The sequence below is a fragment of the Dromaius novaehollandiae genome, chromosome W, assembly GCF_036370855.1.
Source record: "Dromaius novaehollandiae isolate bDroNov1 chromosome W, bDroNov1.hap1, whole genome shotgun sequence".
NCBI lineage: Eukaryota > Metazoa > Chordata > Aves > Casuariiformes > Dromaiidae > Dromaius > Dromaius novaehollandiae.
The window spans coordinates 68954341-68971231 of NC_088130.1; the positions used below are offsets into that span (position 1 = coordinate 68954341).

General features: G+C 43.4%; 1 protein-coding gene and 1 long non-coding RNA gene across 4 annotated transcripts in view; both read left to right on the top strand.

The window, feature by feature from the left end:
* The first annotated feature begins 391 nt into the window (after positions 1-391).
* LOC135324294 (uncharacterized) lies at positions 392-6114 on the top strand. The gene is made up of 3 exons (XR_010385662.1): positions 392-522; positions 1990-2199; positions 5370-6114. It is a non-coding gene; the product is annotated as an uncharacterized LOC135324294 (long non-coding RNA).
* Positions 6115-6776: 662 nt separating this feature from the next.
* Positions 6777-16891, top strand: part of LOC112994456 (mothers against decapentaplegic homolog 4) — a 29670-nt gene continuing 19555 nt past the window's right edge. The window contains exon 1 of one of the 3 annotated variants that reach the window (XM_064500198.1): positions 6777-7236. The gene's annotated coding sequence lies outside the window, so the exon portion shown is untranslated. The remainder of the gene's footprint in view (positions 7237-16891) is intronic. The other 2 variants (XM_064500200.1, XM_064500199.1) reach the window with 2 other exon arrangements.

The following is a 16891-nucleotide window of genomic DNA, read 5'->3' on the forward strand; positions in this document are numbered from 1 at the left end:
TTATTTGCACAGCTTCTCAAGTGGAGAGATATTTGAGATCCTTGATTTCCCTTTTTAGTTTTGCTTTTAAACGCATTCAAAGTTAAAAATACTTCACCCTGGAGAGAAAAAAAAGACATGAGAACCTGTGCAGCTCAGAAGTCAGTATTCTCATTTTAATCTTAATAGGCATGTCAAGGTACAAAGGATGAATTTCTCCCGTACACAGGCAAATATTGAATAGCACAGATTAAAATTTCCAGCTGTGCAAATTGCCCTTTGAATAGCACAAGCTGCCCTCAGAGGCTCAGGTAACATTTCCTGTCCTTTAAGAGTTTTAGGCCAAGTAAAATAGTCTCTAGCATTTAGTACTCCTGTCAAGTAACTGGCTGCTGCTGGCTGATGTGCAACAATAGCTTGTGGATTTGGCGTTTCAGCAAATGAGGAGACCTAATTAAAGGTCTAATCCTGTAGAACGTGAGTTACCCTCAGCTCCTAAATCAAAATGACTTAAGGGCTGCTCCTGTTAGCCTGGCACTGCAGGTGGGTTCTTTTGTCTCGTCCTGTGTTTGGTCCTGTGAGGGTTGTGTAATACAAAAATAGGGATTTTTATGGTGCCTAGCTATCTGTGGGGGAGAGAAAGGGGAAAGCAGGGAGGAATTCTGCTTTTCTGATCCTTCCCTCTCCTCTCCTCCTTCTCTGAGTGAGAAAATTAGAAAATATCTGGCATGACTACCTTCACAACTCTCTCATGCCAAAATGCAAAAGGACTCTTGTTGAGCTAAAGAAATAAAACGTTGTGTGCTTTTGTTTCTGAAAATGATACTGTGGAGATGTACGCCTGCCATCAAGGTCAGGAGACTTTGGGGACAATGGAAGGTTTTAAGAAATTCTGATTATTTATATATAAGTAAAGATTTTTGAGCTTTAAAAGCTTATTTTTTTACTTCTGCTTGAAGGTTTCCTCTAGTTTGCTTCCTTTTCAGCTGGTACCAGCAGAGGGGCTTTAAAAGAAGCTTATTATATTATGGGAAAGAGGAGGAGGGAAGAAATAATACCTGAAGATTTTTTTAACACCACAGATGTTATGTAGTTTTATATATAGTTGCTAGCTGAATTGATGAACTTTGATCAAAGAGAATTAGGCTAAATCTTTTGTCTGTTGGGATCTGCAAGAACTTGCAAAAAAAGCTCATGAATTGATAACCTGAAGCTCAAAAATATTTAGCTATTCCAAGAGTGGTACAGTATTTGTAGGGGATAGATTCGGCTTTCAACGGATCTCCTATACAGCCTGTGATCAAGTCTGGGCTCTAAATCCAGCTGTGGAAAGGGATTTTTGATGTTAGAGGTGGTTCAATTTTTGATAACTACTATCCAAACCACATATGTGACTATTTGTCCATCCATGCTGAAGAAGCTGGATACATAATCTTCATTTAAAAGCTTTTTTTTAAACAGACTTTTAAAATAATTTTCTATTACTGAATTATGTTCATTTATAAGGAGAAATATATTAATTATTTACCTAGTATGTTTTCATTCTATAAATCTAATTTCTGGCAAGATGATAGGACTGACTGAAATCAGTGGTTTGGCATGTAGTCACTAAACAACTTAATGCATTTTTTATTAATAATAAAAATATATTGATTAGGATCTTGAGATAAAACAAGTTACAGAAGTTTGATCAAAGTAACATTTTCGGGTGGGGGAGGAATGCTGAAATATAGCATGTTAAATTGATCTGACTACTACTGGTATTTTATATTTCAAAAATAAGTTTAAGTTCAAGGGAGTTTTGGTAGCTGGAAAAGTACCATTTTGTTGGACATGGTATTTCTGCAGGCTTTCAAATTTGGCTTAATAGCCTACAAACGTCCTTCCTAGTACTAGTTGTTCCTACAGATGTTCTACTTTCTACAAAAATGAGATACTAGCTCAGCATCTTTCCTGGTGAAGTTTCTGCCTGGTAGTTAATTACAGTCTACTTACAACTCTTCCTTGCAGATTCAGCCGAATCCTTCATTCACGTGCTGGCGCAGTGTGTTACGTGATTTTGCCGTGCACCTCCAACGGCTGCCGTGTCCAGCGATGCTGCTGGAACATCTGCAGGCTCAGATGAAACTTGATGCAGCTGAGATCCTACAGTGGCTCTGGCAGGAACGGCTTATTGGGCACGTCACTGAAATCCCACGTTTCAGTTTCTCCACCTGTCAGGTATGGATATTATTACAATTGCTTTGTGCACTTAAATAGTCCTATGTATAAACACAAATATTTACCTCATCAGCTTGAAGCACCAAGTCAAGTCTCACTACCTCAGATCTTTCTGTCTGCTTTGGTTAATCTTGAGTTTAGGAAGAACCTGCGTTAGCACATATGTTGTTATACATTCAGCAATTTTAAGATACTTAATTCAGATACTTTCAGATCTTAATATGGCACTGATCCTACAGAATCGTATTTATATAAATCATAATATTAAATAATGGAACTGCAATATCTTGTTTGTAAAGAATGAGGCCAGGGAAATGAGTGTGATGATCAGCAACAGCAAAACCTCAGGGCGCATCAAAGGAATAACATTCAGCTGAGTAACTGAATGCAAGTGACTCGTGTGTATGTGAAACAGTATGATGGAAATGCCAGGTTAGTTTGAAAAATAAGAGTCTTGAACACTACACACACTGAAGAATGTGCAATTTTATGTCATACTTCTGAATTTAAAGAACCTGAGGGGTTTATGCCTTAACTTGTTCGCACCTGCTTGCTATAATATCGTGAAAGATTGGCTGGAATCTCCCAACACCCACTTGTCTTTCATCTACACTGTTAAAAACACAATTTTGCATAGGATGATCACTGTCCATTGAAAAGATGTCTAAAACACAGTGTCCTGCAGCAGCAATTCACTGCATCACCTCCTCCAACATCTTAGATGGGGCTCTGGCTCACAGTGTGCCTTGAAAACAAACTAGCGGTATTATAAATGGAAAGAGATGTAACGAGTTATATTTAGACTTATTATTTGCCATTATACAATCAATGTGAATTCTGTAAATTATACTGCTTCTTTCACAGTGCTTGGTGTTCAGCATTAACATTTTGAAGCTTTCATCCATGTATTTGAACAAATTATCTCTCCGGATGAGTGGGCTTGCAGCTGGTTCTCCCAGAGAAGAAGTAGAAGGGGGAATAGATTGTGTTTACAAATTGCAAAACGTTTAATGATTTTTTAGAATGATTATAGTGACATACCTTGGAGAGGGAGGGGAAGCACTCGTGCATAACTAGCACTGAAACAGTCTTTGTCAGCAAATTGAGATCATTTACCTCCTTAGGAGTCTACAGTACAAGAGCACAGGCTGGCAGAAGCAGTGAGAGCTCACAGGCAAGCATGTGGGGGGATTTTTTTGCACTGCAGTCCACAACTATTGCACACCTCCATCAGGAGACATTTTCTCCTTTGAACTTCTGCTGTCATCTCCCACTCACAATGTTAGTTTCTAAGAAAACGTACTTCAGAAATAGATAATTTGCAATTCACTCGGCAAATCGTGGTCTTCTGCATGCTGTGAAGAGGCCAAAATTACATCGCTCCAAGAAAACATAACGAATATAGTAATGTTATACAATACTTTTCATCAGTATTTAATCAGTATGCTTCTTCAGGATGTGGAAGTGACTATAAATGGCTTAGTCACGTGAGCGGGAAATTGCACTAGAGGGTGGCAATATAGCAAATCACTTCCCTTAAATCACATTATTAATTTCTAAAAATTTCCATAATATACTGCTTCTTACTAGAGTAGCTGTGATAATACATACTAACAGCTTGCAAAACACCCCACTTTTTTAGCCAAAAAAAAAGTGGTTTGCAGTGGATATCATCTTTCATACACCTTTCTGCTTCTATTATGTATTCTACCAGTGGTTCAGCAACATGAGGGTAGAGAGACGTAGGCTTCTAGTTAAACAAAATGGAAAAAAAAAAGAATCTTTTGAGCTGAATTCTTCGAAGAGCTTATTTTTCCTAAGCCAGGTGAGGAAGAACAGGAAAAGCAGTTCCTGCGCTGGCCATGGACGCAGGGATCTGGGTTTGTTTCTCTGCTGTCCCTTCCTGGCGGACCACCACAAGCGCTGTGGGTGCTCAGCCAAGCAGGATGCTTGTTCCTCCAGCTCCCCTCCTGCAGCCAAGCTGGCACCTCACGCTTTCGAAACGAGATGTTTTGGCCCAGCTCCAGCCCCCACATCCCTAACACAGCTGGTTGATGGTCTGAGAACCACCACGCTGGATTAAACAGAAGACTTGTGGCAGGTATGGTTTAAGCGGTACTTTCGACAAATATAACCGTAGTGTAACTCCCCACTGTGCATCTGCTTCAAGGGTTTCTCCATTTGAGTGTTGTGTGATTAGCAGTCCCACCTGCCACAACTGAATCTGGGCCTCACTCCATAGAGAAAAACATAACTCTGGTTTGCTTTTAGCAGAGCTGCTCAGCTTAAGACTTAGGTTGTGCCTGAAGTAAGGATATTCAGTGTATTAGTGTGTAATTCACCACACACTTGAAACTGCCACCAGAATAAATAACTATGCCATCTTCTGCCCTGGATATTTGTCCCTGTGCTTGCTCTGTCCTCCCGCTTGTGCTGGCACAGGCCTCTGTGTGGCTCTGCAACGAGCTTTATCAGGGAACTGTTCCAGCTGAAAACTAACTTGGCAAGCAGAAACGGTTGCTCTCAGCCGGATCGATTTCCTGATGCCGTTCATCACGCAGCTGCAGGAGGGGGACAGCGCGGGAGCGGGAGTAGGCAGCCGTGGTTGGCAGAAAGTCAGCCTCAGTCCCTAAAGAAGCTGTTTTGTCTAATACCAGTTGAAAGCTTGTGGCCAATGACAATCTTCAGGACCCCCCTTTGACCACCAGAAATGTCTGTCTTCCACCCAGTCTAGGCACAGCATGGTGTAGAGATAAGTTGCTTATGATTTAATATATTATGCCTGCTCACAAAACTCTTAAAACACAGTCTTCCTACCTAACAGGAGTCATCTAACCGGTACCTAGGGGTGAGCAGTTTTGTGAGCACAACTTACATGAGGCAGAATAAACTAGACAGCTAGCGGGGGACGACACTGTTCAGCACTTGCTCCCTTTGTGGACTGTATACCAAAACCAAACCCCATTTTAATCTGCAGAAACTAATTACTTGGCTTGGGTGCACTCATTCCGGCTAATTTGCCGGTGTCAGCAACAGCTCCCAGGTCGGGTATTCAAAAAAAGAGTTTTCCGTAGGGTAACAAAAAGAGCTGTCGGCTCGAGGAACTCATTAGGAGACCAGAAAGAAATGGGACTGTTATGATTAATGGTGTTTGATGCTGTTTTCCGTAGGTGTTGGTGAAACACAGCGAGATGATTAACCTGCCGGGATGCTCATTTCTCGCACCCTGTGCCGTGCCTGGTCCTTCTGCGCTAGGTTCACCACTGAGTCATCCGGGCATCGCGGGTCTCGGGAACGAGCCGCGGTGGACGACATCCAGGCTCGGCTGAACGTGGGAGGGCTGCGCCGAAACGCTGTTCGGCGTTTTTCCTGCCAAAACGCTTTTCCTGCCGGATGCAGGGCTCGGCGGGGAGGCCGGAGGAGGCAGGTTGGGGCTTCACCGCTGCCGAGCCGGGCACGGCCGTGCCGCTGGCACGTTGCTTCAACACAGCTGGCACGAGGAAAGGCACAGCCCTCGGGGAACGGCAAAATCACCACGGTGTCCCAGGGATGAGCAAGGAGAGCCCGATGGGGGGTGGTTGGAGGCTGTTACTTCATCCCATGAGATTAGCGTGGCTGCGTTTCTGTTAGGCACTGTTTGAAAATGCCATGAGTGTTTCTCGCCCAGATGATTGAGGCGAGGCTGATCTGAGTTTGGGGCAGAACGGGTAGAGCCGATTGCCATCTTCTGTGGCTCTCTGGCCCTTTTCGCCTGCGGTATGACCCGCTTCCAAGAATCAAGTGGAAACTGTAATTCAGCACGTTTCCTGCTTTCACAGAAACCTCGGGCATCGGCGAGCTGGTAACTTCTGCCCCCTTTCCGAGGGGGATCTGCGGATTTTGCAGCTGATGTACTAAAATTCTCCAAGTCTGTGACTGGGTGGCAGCTGGTGGGGGGAGAGATGACAGTTGGTGTATGAGGCTGGGACGGTTGGTGTGAGGAGTGGCGCTTGGTGTGAGGGGACGGTTGGTGTGAGGGGACGGTTGGTGTGAGGAGTGGCGGTTGGTGTGAGGAGTGGCGGTTGGTGTGAGGGGACGGTTGGTGTGAGGAGTGGTGGTTGGTGTGAGGAGTGGCGGTTGGTGTGAGGGGACGGTTGGTGTGAGGGGACGGTTGGTGTGAGGAGTGGCGGTTGGTGTGAGGGGACGGTTGGTGTGAGGAGTGGCGGTTGGTGTGAGGAGTGGCGGTTGGTGTGAGGGGACGGTTGGTGTGAGGAGTGGCGGTTGGTGTGAGGGGACGGTTGGTGTGAGGAGTGGCCGTCGGTGTGAGGAGGGGACGGCTGGTGCGGGGACATCCCCACTGAGCCCGCAGCTCGCCGGGCTCCGAAGCGCTCAACCCCACCAACCCCGCGCAGCCCCCGCTCCCCCCTCGAAGCGCCCTCAGCGCGGCGCAGCGCCGGGACTTCCCCAGCCCGCCCCGCGCACCGCCGGCGGACGCCAACCACACAACTAAACCTCGGCGCGCGCCCGCGCGCCCCCCCGCCCCGCTCGGAACCGCTGGGCGGCGCGGCAACCGCGGGGCCGGCCCGGCGCGCAGGCGCGGTGCGGCCGGGGTGGCAGCGCGCGGAGAGGGGGGGCGGCGGCGGCGGCGAGGAAGCGCTCCGCTGTGGTGGCGGCGGCGGCGGCGGCCGGGGGGGGGGGTGTTACCCGGATGTCGCGCATGCGCGGCGGCGGCTGGACGTGTCGGCGGCGGCCCCGGAGCGCGAGCGACAGGAGCGGCGGCAACAACAACAACAAGGCGGCGGCGACGGGGGCGGCCGTAGCGGGGCGGCCGGATCCTCCCCTCCCCCGCGCCGCCGGCCTGTGAGCGCCGCCGCGCCGCCCCGCGGGCCCGGCCGCAGCCCGGGGAGGGGAGGGCGGGGGGGCGGAGGCCTGGCCCCGCTCCGCCGCTCCGGGGCCGGCAGGAGGCGAGGGAAGGGCCCCCCTCCCCCGCCGCCGCCCCTCACCGCAGCCGCAGGCCGCGCCCGGAGAGCGGCCGCTCCGCCGCCGCCCGCGGCCCAGGTAACATCCGCTCTCGGCTGCCGCCCGCCCGCCGCCGAGGCCGCCCGCCCGCTCCCTCCTTCCCTCCTTCCCTCCCTCCGCGCCCGCAGCGCCCCCTCCCCGCCGCCGCGGGCCCTCCGCGGGTGGGGGGCGGCGCCGCCGCTGCCCGGGCCGGCCGGGGCCGCGCACACGCCCCCCGCGGGGGCTCCGCGGACCGGCCGCCCTCCGCGCCGTCCCCCCCCGCCCGGGGCCTTCCCCGCCTCCCCCGCTTTCCGAAAAGAAAACATAATCCTCCATTTCCCCCTCCCCCTTCCCCTTTTTTCTTTCTTTCTTTTTTTTTTTTTGGTGGCCTCTCGGAGACTTTCCTGCCGGTCTGTCCCCGGTTAAACTTTTCTCCGCCGCGCCTCTCCCGCAGACCACTTTCCTCACGCTCTCCCCCGTGCATCAGGCACGCCGTGTGTTTTTGTGCGAGCTGCGTCGTGTCCAGTTCTTCGAAATCTGCCATGTTACTTAGTGTAACAGCGAACTCCGCGCTTAGCTTCTTCCGAGCTGGCCCTGGGCTGCTCGGTACGGGAGATTAATTAAAGATTACTCTTCCCTTACTGTTCTTCTTCCTTCCCCATTTCTGGGGGCGTGGGTTTTTTTGGGGAGGTTTGTGACTGGTTGCATAGTTGAGCCCTACAGGATTTACTGCTGAAGGTTGGTTGATTTATGGGGTAATCTGGTTGCGGGTTAGATGTATTATTATTTAGAGCCCAAATTGTACTACTGCAAACCGATTATTGTCAAACGCACACAGTCGGACTAGGATCGTGGTGTCTTTTACCACCACCTCTCAAATTATCTTGGTTAAGAATGGTGTGCCACTGTCAACAGGCTGTCACATTTTAAATTATAAAAGTCCTGTAGTTTTGTTACTTGGTTCAGTAATACAGATCACTTTATGTAAGTTGGTTAAAATAGCTTAATTGTGTTATAAAATCAAACGTGTTTTCCTACTCCAGTGTCACGATAAGTAGGCAACTTGTCCTTCTGGCCCTCATCTTATCTCGGCCAGATTACTACTGGAAGGAGTTCTACTCACTTTGCATTCGCCAACCTCTTTTGATTTATTTGCTGCATAAGCATGCATATTTAATGTTGATATAGAAACTATTTCAAAGAACTGAAGTCTAAAGAAAAGCAGCAAATGTCTCAAACTGATTAGAATTCCTTTTTTTTTTTAAGTAGATGACTCTCTGCATAATGCATTCAATTACAACTAACACAATAGGCGTGTGGGTTTTGAGATGTATCAACTTATCTAGGGGAGAACAAAGGTTCTTGGAGCAGCTTGTTCGGTGGTGCTGTTGAGGAACAGCCTTCACCGGGCTGTTGTTAAGGTCCTATTGGAATTCTAGGACTGTTTTCATATGTTGTTAACCTTGTGAAAAACTCTACTTTTGGTTGGGGCTGGAATTTTCCATGCTTGCTTTGCCCAGAGGTGATTTTTTTTTTTTTAAGCTTGAACAAATGCAGAGAACATTATCCCTGTGCAGATTACAATAAAGAACAGATGTTATCTAATACACCTATTGCTCGGGTATGGAAACATTACGTACAAACGAAAAATCACACCACTTTCGCCTGAGCAAGGTTTGACTCTTCCTTTTATTGCTTGGTTTAGCCACAATTGTTTCCTCTGATTGTGAGGTTTTGACAGATTGCTTTTTGTCCTTATTGAAGGAGGATTTCTGCAAAAAGATGGGTCTTGCAGAATGTCCCGGAAAAAGGTTCAGTTTGGGCTCGTTCTGTCCCTCTGTGGCAAGCAGTTCCACAGCGTGTGGCTTTCTAAGCGTGTTTTCTCCTTCCTTTCCAAAGTTTTCATCCTCTCCTTATGCACTAGTGTCCCTTCCGTAAACGGACCTCTTGCTAGGTCAGGCATGACGAGTGGCTTCTCAGTTGTGATGTAGCGCGAGTCTCGGTGACTAGATCTGTGTTGCTGAAATAGATCCAATTGTATGTTACGCTGGAAGAATTTACTGCCCTTTCCAGGCTCCTGGTGCAGTGCGTGGTCTTCCTTCTCTGGCCGTGCAGAAGCCTGTATTGAAAAAAGGAGTTTTTGATCTGCATGCTTTCTCAAAAATGAAAAGATAGGGAGGGAAGGGAAACTGAAATGAAAAATGTAGCTTTCTAGGATTATAAATGTGTGTTTATGTAGTCGTACCAGCATGGTATTACTAGCTATATCATAGTGTCCTGCCCCCCCCCCCCCCCCCCCCCCGGTGCAGTCAGATTCAAAGACAAAAAAAGGATTTGGGGGCTTTTTTGCTGTTGTATTAGTATCTTGAAGATGGTGAAAAAAGTGGAACCGTGTGCAGCAGAAATGCTTACTGTGCTCCACTTAGAGGGTCAGTCTGTAGCGTTTGTAAAATGCTTTTGAAAGCAGTTGAAGTGCAGAGGTGGAAGCTGGGGCGAGTCAACAGGCTGAGAGCTACAGTTGGGCAGCTAAAACATCAGATTAGTTCCTTCCACAAACAAATAATTGCTCACACTTGTTAATGTGGAATAATTTTCAGGCAACTCTAAGCAGCAACTATTTCATATTAAAACTCTTCACTAGTTCCTTTTATGGTGTAATATACCTTAATTTTTTTATCTACTGACAGTGAGATGAGCAGAATTGATATTGATGATTCAAACACATGAACAAAATAGTATTCTGGCTAATGTTAGTTGTTCCTGTAAAGAACAGGAAGGTAGTGTAGTTCCTGCTTAGTGCTGTTTCTTTTGCTCTTTAATACTAATTATTCTTATGTCTAAAAACATTCTGGTATTGTTCACCCTTTGGACAAGTAGATAATAGTCTAATGTTCTGTAAAGTATCTGCAGTCAGTTCACTTACTCATATCTTCATCAAATCATGAACTGTCTTTTGTTTTATTGGTTTATGTATTTTTCTTTATCATGTTTATCATAAAACTTCTACTACTGCATTATTAAACAGCAAAACTCTATAGTAATGTTTTGGTGTTTAAAAACTATCAAATACATATGCTGCTTCTGACTTCTTTGTGTGTATCTAATTTTGGAGGCAAGTGCTTATGCAAGATTTTGTGTCCTTTATCCATGCGAAATGTTCCAGCAAGATGTCAATTTGTACACTATTCTGATGAGCCAGTTTGTTAGCATTGTGTTACTGCATGGTATAAAAATGTTGGAAATCCGTGACTGGGATTGTTGTTGCTGATAAATCCAGCTCCCGTAGCATCAGTGGCAGCTTCAAACCGCTCGTTCTTATTTTTTCTTAAATATTTTCCTCAAACAGCTGCCTTCATATTTGCAACTTAGAAATTTGTTTTTGATCATCAGGATGTTTTTCTCATTAATTGACTCTTTCAGCGTATCACTGCCCAGAGTTAGAGGCCGTACATCTCCACATTTGACAGTGCACAGCACCATAGGTCCTGATCTGGCTGTAGCCTGTCTTTGCTACCACAATATAAATGATAAATGTCTGTGTCTTTATTTTTTACTTTAAAGCTCAGACAGTATGTACTCTGATAGTAGTAGTACTACTCTGACCATAGTAGTAATGACTACTTAAGTTATGGTGCATCACAAAGAATAATCTGCCCACAAACTTGCTGACTTGCTTAGACTATTCTGCAGTATATTACAATGGATAATGGCAAAATTATCTTAAGGTTCATAGTATAAATAGAAATGGTGTATTGCACATGGTGAATACCATCAGACGCACTTGGTTGCCTGACATTGTCGTCTTTATCATCCCATTACACGCTTGTAACACCTGCACTCATAATGATACACCAGTATGAAAAATTTTCAGTTGTGTATTTCAGTGCACCATACGATATTTTTCTTTAACTGCTGCTTAAACATCTGTGTTCATATTACTTGAAATGTTCTAAAGCAAAATACAAAAGCTGAGGTGACACATGACTTTCTTCTGATCAATTTGTACTACAAGATCCCTGACCTCTCTCAGCTTTGCTGCATAAAGACTTCCTGTAGAAACAAGAGTTAGAGCCCTGAATGTGTCATCTGATATTAAGCATATGTAAAAATCTTTCTCTTTGGTTTTTAACACTGCAGACCAGTTGGATTTCTATCACAACTGTTTATTTCGGACTTCTTGTGCATGCCGTTGCAAATCCGTCTTGCGTTCTTTATTCACTTTTGACTTCTCAGTGTATTCTGCCCCATCCCCAGCCTCCACCATTTGGCATGTTTATCTGCCTTCCCCTTGAGCGTTTTTGGACCTTCAATACACAGTCGTTATATGGAACCTCTTTTCTGAACTAATCTGCAAGGCTATTTCCCTTTCTGCATCAGAAGCTTTCCAAAGGCTCACTGCTGTCCCGACACCTGCAGAAACTATTTGTCCTGCTGCGCTAAGGTTGTACTATACTTCTTGGCATTTTCTATTTAAATACAGCAATTAACATTTTGTTTTAAAAGCTAAGATGCTAAAATTTTTGACTTGATCCCTCCTAATCACACTGGTTCTTGTGTGATTGGTCCTTAAAGAACTGAAATCTTGGGAGTGTCTCAAGTTGTCTCTTGTTTGGAAAATGCCTAGTTTATCATGGAAACTTACAAATAAAATATATGTTAAGAAAGTGGTACGGAGGGGCTTTTGGCCCTTTGCCCATATCTTAAAGTAATTATCCAGTAGCATTTGGACTGTCACATTTTTAGACTGAGTTTCTTGGTGAATTTGATCCCTCAGCAGCTGTGATTGGCTTAAACCCTACTGTAAATGAATAGGGTAGTGTATCGTATCAGCACTGGGCCCGGATTAACCGTCTTGCCCAAGCTGCTGGATTGCTGGTTGCCTGTATCATGTTCCTCTGCGTTATGTCCCTGACTTCCAGTTTCATCCACAGCAGCCTGGTTTTTCTTGTGTAAGCATACTATTTCCTTTTCTTGTTTTGGGTAAACAGTTAGTTGTTCTGCCCAAGTTGTAAAGTGTGGCTTCTGATAGCTGTGCAAAGTTTTGAAAAGACGAAGTGGATTATGTTTTGTGGGAGGAGAGAGGGAAGATAGTGACTTGCAAATGTTAAGAAGTGTTCATGTGGGCTTCTTATTAATATATAGGAAAGAACTTGAAAGTTCTTTTCAGAAATCTGATTTTGTAACTTCTCAGCAAATTTCAAACACACTAGAGGAAGGGATTTTCAGATAAGTTTTAAAATTTGTTTGGCCGAATAGCCTCGGCATGTTGACAGATGTTTAGATGAAACTCTTCATATTTTTAACAGCCCTTGCACTTAGATCTCTGAGCTTTGACTTCAGTTGTCTATTACTGTAACAAGACCTCTGTAAAAGCAAGGAAATCAAGTCCATGTGGTTTTTTTTCTAATCGCAAAAAGCAGAAAACCTTGATTTTCTCCTAATAAAACTCCTGTACTCTCTTTGGAGTGTGTGTGTACGCATGTATGTACATATATATATACATATATATATATATATGTATGTCTCTGCACACTTTTTTGTTTAAGAGTGCCAAAGGATCCCCTTTGTTGAAGCATATCTCAGCACTTCTAAGGCCTATCTCAGCACTTCTAAGGCCTTGTGTGAGGCCTGCCAAGTGGTGGTATCTCTTATATACCTAGTACGCTGTGTGAAGAGTTGCTGCAAATATTTGGAAGTCATGCCTCGCACTGTTTTTGTTACCCTTGGTTTTTGGCGCACATAAGCACTTGCTCTTAAGCCATGCTAGCTTATAATATTACTTTGCTGGTGCAGCTGAAGGGATGCTGGCAAACAAGGTGGAATATTAATTTTCTGTTCCATAATCCATTGATAATCCCTTTGGGTGAGATCTCTCGTCTGCTTTTTATACTTTGCTTAATTTTGTTTAGTGTCAGCTTGACCAGGAGCACCTTGCTTGCCTAAATGGGAGTGCTCTCCTGGAGCTGCTAACTAGCAGTAGGTTTTCATAGTTTTTGCAGAAGATTCTGGGCATTAACCTGGGTCTCCATTTTCTGGTGATGTTACTAAAATGATTGCTATTTTGAGGGACAGAATTTAGTAGTTGATCTGAGAATAGTGGAATAGACTGAGTCGGTATTGTTTTTACTCTGCTTTACTACCCGTAGGATAAATGTAAATGAAATAAAGGCACTGGTGTGGAAGCTCAGTAATGTTACTTTCACATACATAAGTCAATAATATATTTGATTTTAATTATTTAAGATAGCCTAGTGTTACAGATGCATATGTTTCTAGAATCTATTTATACTGTTCAGGTAACCATTTTTGGCGGAATTATCTGCAGACATGAAAGTGAGGCATGTGGCACCAGTGTTGCATTTTTAATTTTAAACAGCTGCTTCGTGTTTTGAATTTCATTGCCTAGGCTGAAAAGATGCATCACCCTTCGCTAAGGCAGTGTTATGGAAGTAGGATGGACAGGAGAATTACAGTGTTTGTCCTATCCTGCATCAGTCTTTAAGGCAGAGTTTCAGTTAATGGTTGCTTATCAGTTCTCTGAGATAGGAGTGTGTTTGCAGTAGATCATCAAAGGTGTTCTTAATTACTTGTCAGCTTAACTTCTCTTCTTTTCCAGATTTATCTCCTCTCCAGAGGATCTTATTCTTGTTACAGTTCTTAGACTATGACAGAACAGTAGTTGTTATACGCTTCTTTTATAACATACCTACATACTTATTTTTTGAAATAAGTTACTTTCCATAACATGAGGTACTTCTCTCTAACTTTATAGCTTCTTATGTTAGTTTGTCCCGTTTTTCTTCTCTGTTCCCATCATGTTACAACAACAGGCAGAAAAATACATCTTTTATTCCTGGGCAGGCCTCATCAGGTGCAACTGAAAACTTGGCTGCAAACAGCGTGTCCTGCTGTCATTTTTCTTGCGTTCTCTATTCTTGCTAGCCTGTTTCCCCCGAAGGACTCGTGCCCGTTGCTGTTTCCGTGACCGCTGTGGGTGGAGGGAAGGAAGAAGGGCTTTGCTCAGTATGTTCTGCTCTACCTATTCCACAGCAAGTCTAACCTTTAGCTGTAGCGTGGGATCACCTGTGGAGGGGGAGTGCTAAATCGCAGGAATGATATTAAAGTCTCACGCTCGCATCAAATGAATTGAATGTTAAATCACATAAACAAGCATAATGTTGTTTTACAGAACATATAGCACTCCGTTTCTGGGGGCATCTTAGGACCTTATCTTCAAAGGCTGCCTTCTAAAAATATAGTGTGTTAAGATTGCATCTTGCTTTTACTTGTACACATAAAAGTAATAGAGTAAGAAGGTGTTAAGGCACTTCTCGAATGTGTGACTCAGTCAACGATAGGCTTGTAGAGCTACTTTGTGAGATATTAAATTTCTGGAATGTGAACGAACTTGGCTTATCTGCAGAATATACTAGTGCTTGTAGTGCTTCAGGAGAAATATATCACAGCACTTATCAATATATGCTGTTTTGATAGCCACTAGCAGACCCCCTTGTCCTGTGAATTGAATTTGCAACATGAAAGCCAGGATTTCTATAAAGGAGGCTTCTAAAGGAAGGCTCCTGAATTACCACGTAATTACACACCAGCAATGTGTAACGGTATTCACAATCCCGAACAAGTGGCCTGCCTTTCAAAAGTGCTGAACAGTCAGAAGCTCCTCTTGAATGCTGTGGCAGCTGAGGGGTGACTCAACGTTTCTGAAGATCATTCCACTTAAATAAGGATTTATTTGCTTGATCTTAGTCTTCTGAAAGTCGGCATGCAAAATTCTCATTCATAATTTTTAGGGGTGTAGGAAACAGAGCTGCAGGCCTAATAACTGTTTCTTTATTTAAACCTCTTGGCTAATATCTTTATCTAATCACTTATTTATGATTACTCTCTTATGCATATCTGGGGTGCTGTTTTATATTTAAGGAAAATGATGTTCTATTCTGTTTTAGCTGGCAAGCTTTTACAGATTTATGCGAGTGCTGGTTGCCATGGAGAATGACTGGCAGGTTAAGGTTGACTTTTAAAAGAGGCTTATTGAGTTGAAGTGCAAAAAAGCTAGTGTTGAGGGAGAAACTTTAATAGCTAGGTAAAGCGATCTTACTGAAACTTTCAGGGAATTGTTTTCCTTTGGAAGAGATTAGGTCCAAAAGCTTCTTTACAAAAAGAGAAAACTATTGAAAATGGAGAGGGGGGAGACTTGTGATGTTTTCCCCAAGTATACCACAGCACATTGTATTCAAGTTGAAATTGGAGAAAATATTAAATAGGGAAGACTTCATCTCATTATGTAATTGTGCTGGAATTGTCTTACGTTATTCCTTTTACAAGAAGGAAAAGGATGCATTCACGCTGTAATTTGTGTGATGCATTAACTTTCTAAATTAACACCCCCCGTTATTTTTGTGTGATGCATTCATTTCCAATAATTAGTTGCTACTGCTGTTGTCTCCACTAACAAATGGAAAATTCCAGTGCAGTAACAGGTCTTTGACTGGATGTGTTCCTCAGATAGTGGAAAAAAACTTCTTTCCCTTAAGTATTGAGATCAGATATATTTTATTTAAATTGCTTAGAACAACATGTTAGTTTCGGAAGCCTTATATTTTAAGCTTACTCAGATCATATAAATGTAATAAAATCAATAATGCATATCAGCTGCCAGTGTTTTAAAAAAGTTAGGCCTCATAGTTGTTAGAGTTTTATTACCTGGCTGACTACCTGAAACCGGAGTTGCTTGAAGAACCGAAGCAACCTTTTGACAGCATTAGACTCCTTTTTAGTGATTGCACAAAACCTACTATCCTAAGTCTCTGAATAAAGTAAGATGAAGTGCAACAATTAGTTCATTCAGAATTGGCAAAAGCAATACAGCTCTTCTCCTAAATTATGAATTAAAGGGAACTTGAAAAGGATGAGGTCTGCTAGTTCTGAAGGGAATGACATAGTGAGCAGAAACCACTCCAGGTGTATTTTCCTTACAGATGAGTTTAAAGGCCAAATATGTTATGATAAACTTCCTTACCCTTATGTTTAGTGTCATTAAAGCAGTTTTGTTTGACTGAGACAACTTGGAAATGCTTTTTAAATGATTTTATTGATTTGTCTTGATCCAAAGGAAGCTTCATACAAACGAGTAAATAGAAGTGAACTAGCTGGAATTCTCAAACACGTACAACGCTGAGTTATATGAAAGTGTGTTAAGCTAATGGCCAGATAAAATTTTTTGACTTCTTGATTAGCAAAGAGAAATACTAGAGCTAGTCTGAAGTCAGAACATAGCTGAAATATTTTAACAGGATCATTAAATACAGCTGACACATGATTCTCATTTACATTTATGCTTCTTCACTATTTAAATTTTGTTTAGATCAATGTCCCTTGATTCCCAGTCAGTCTTTTTCCTTGGTTTTGTCCTACCAGTAGAAAACACAGGAAATCAATGTCACTGTTCTCCTTTTCCTAATTTAAAGCCTGTTCATCTAATAATCCGTACCTTTCTATATGTACATATTCTGTGTACATGTATATAAAATATAATCTTTATTTAAATATTATTACTAGGGAAAAAGAGCTTTTATATCTAAAACTGTACAGGCAGTGTCTTAAGCATGTTTTGGCTATCATGGGACAAGCAATACAGTTTTTATGTGCTTTTAATATCCTGCACTTAGCTTGAAAATAAAAGAAACAAAAAGCCACA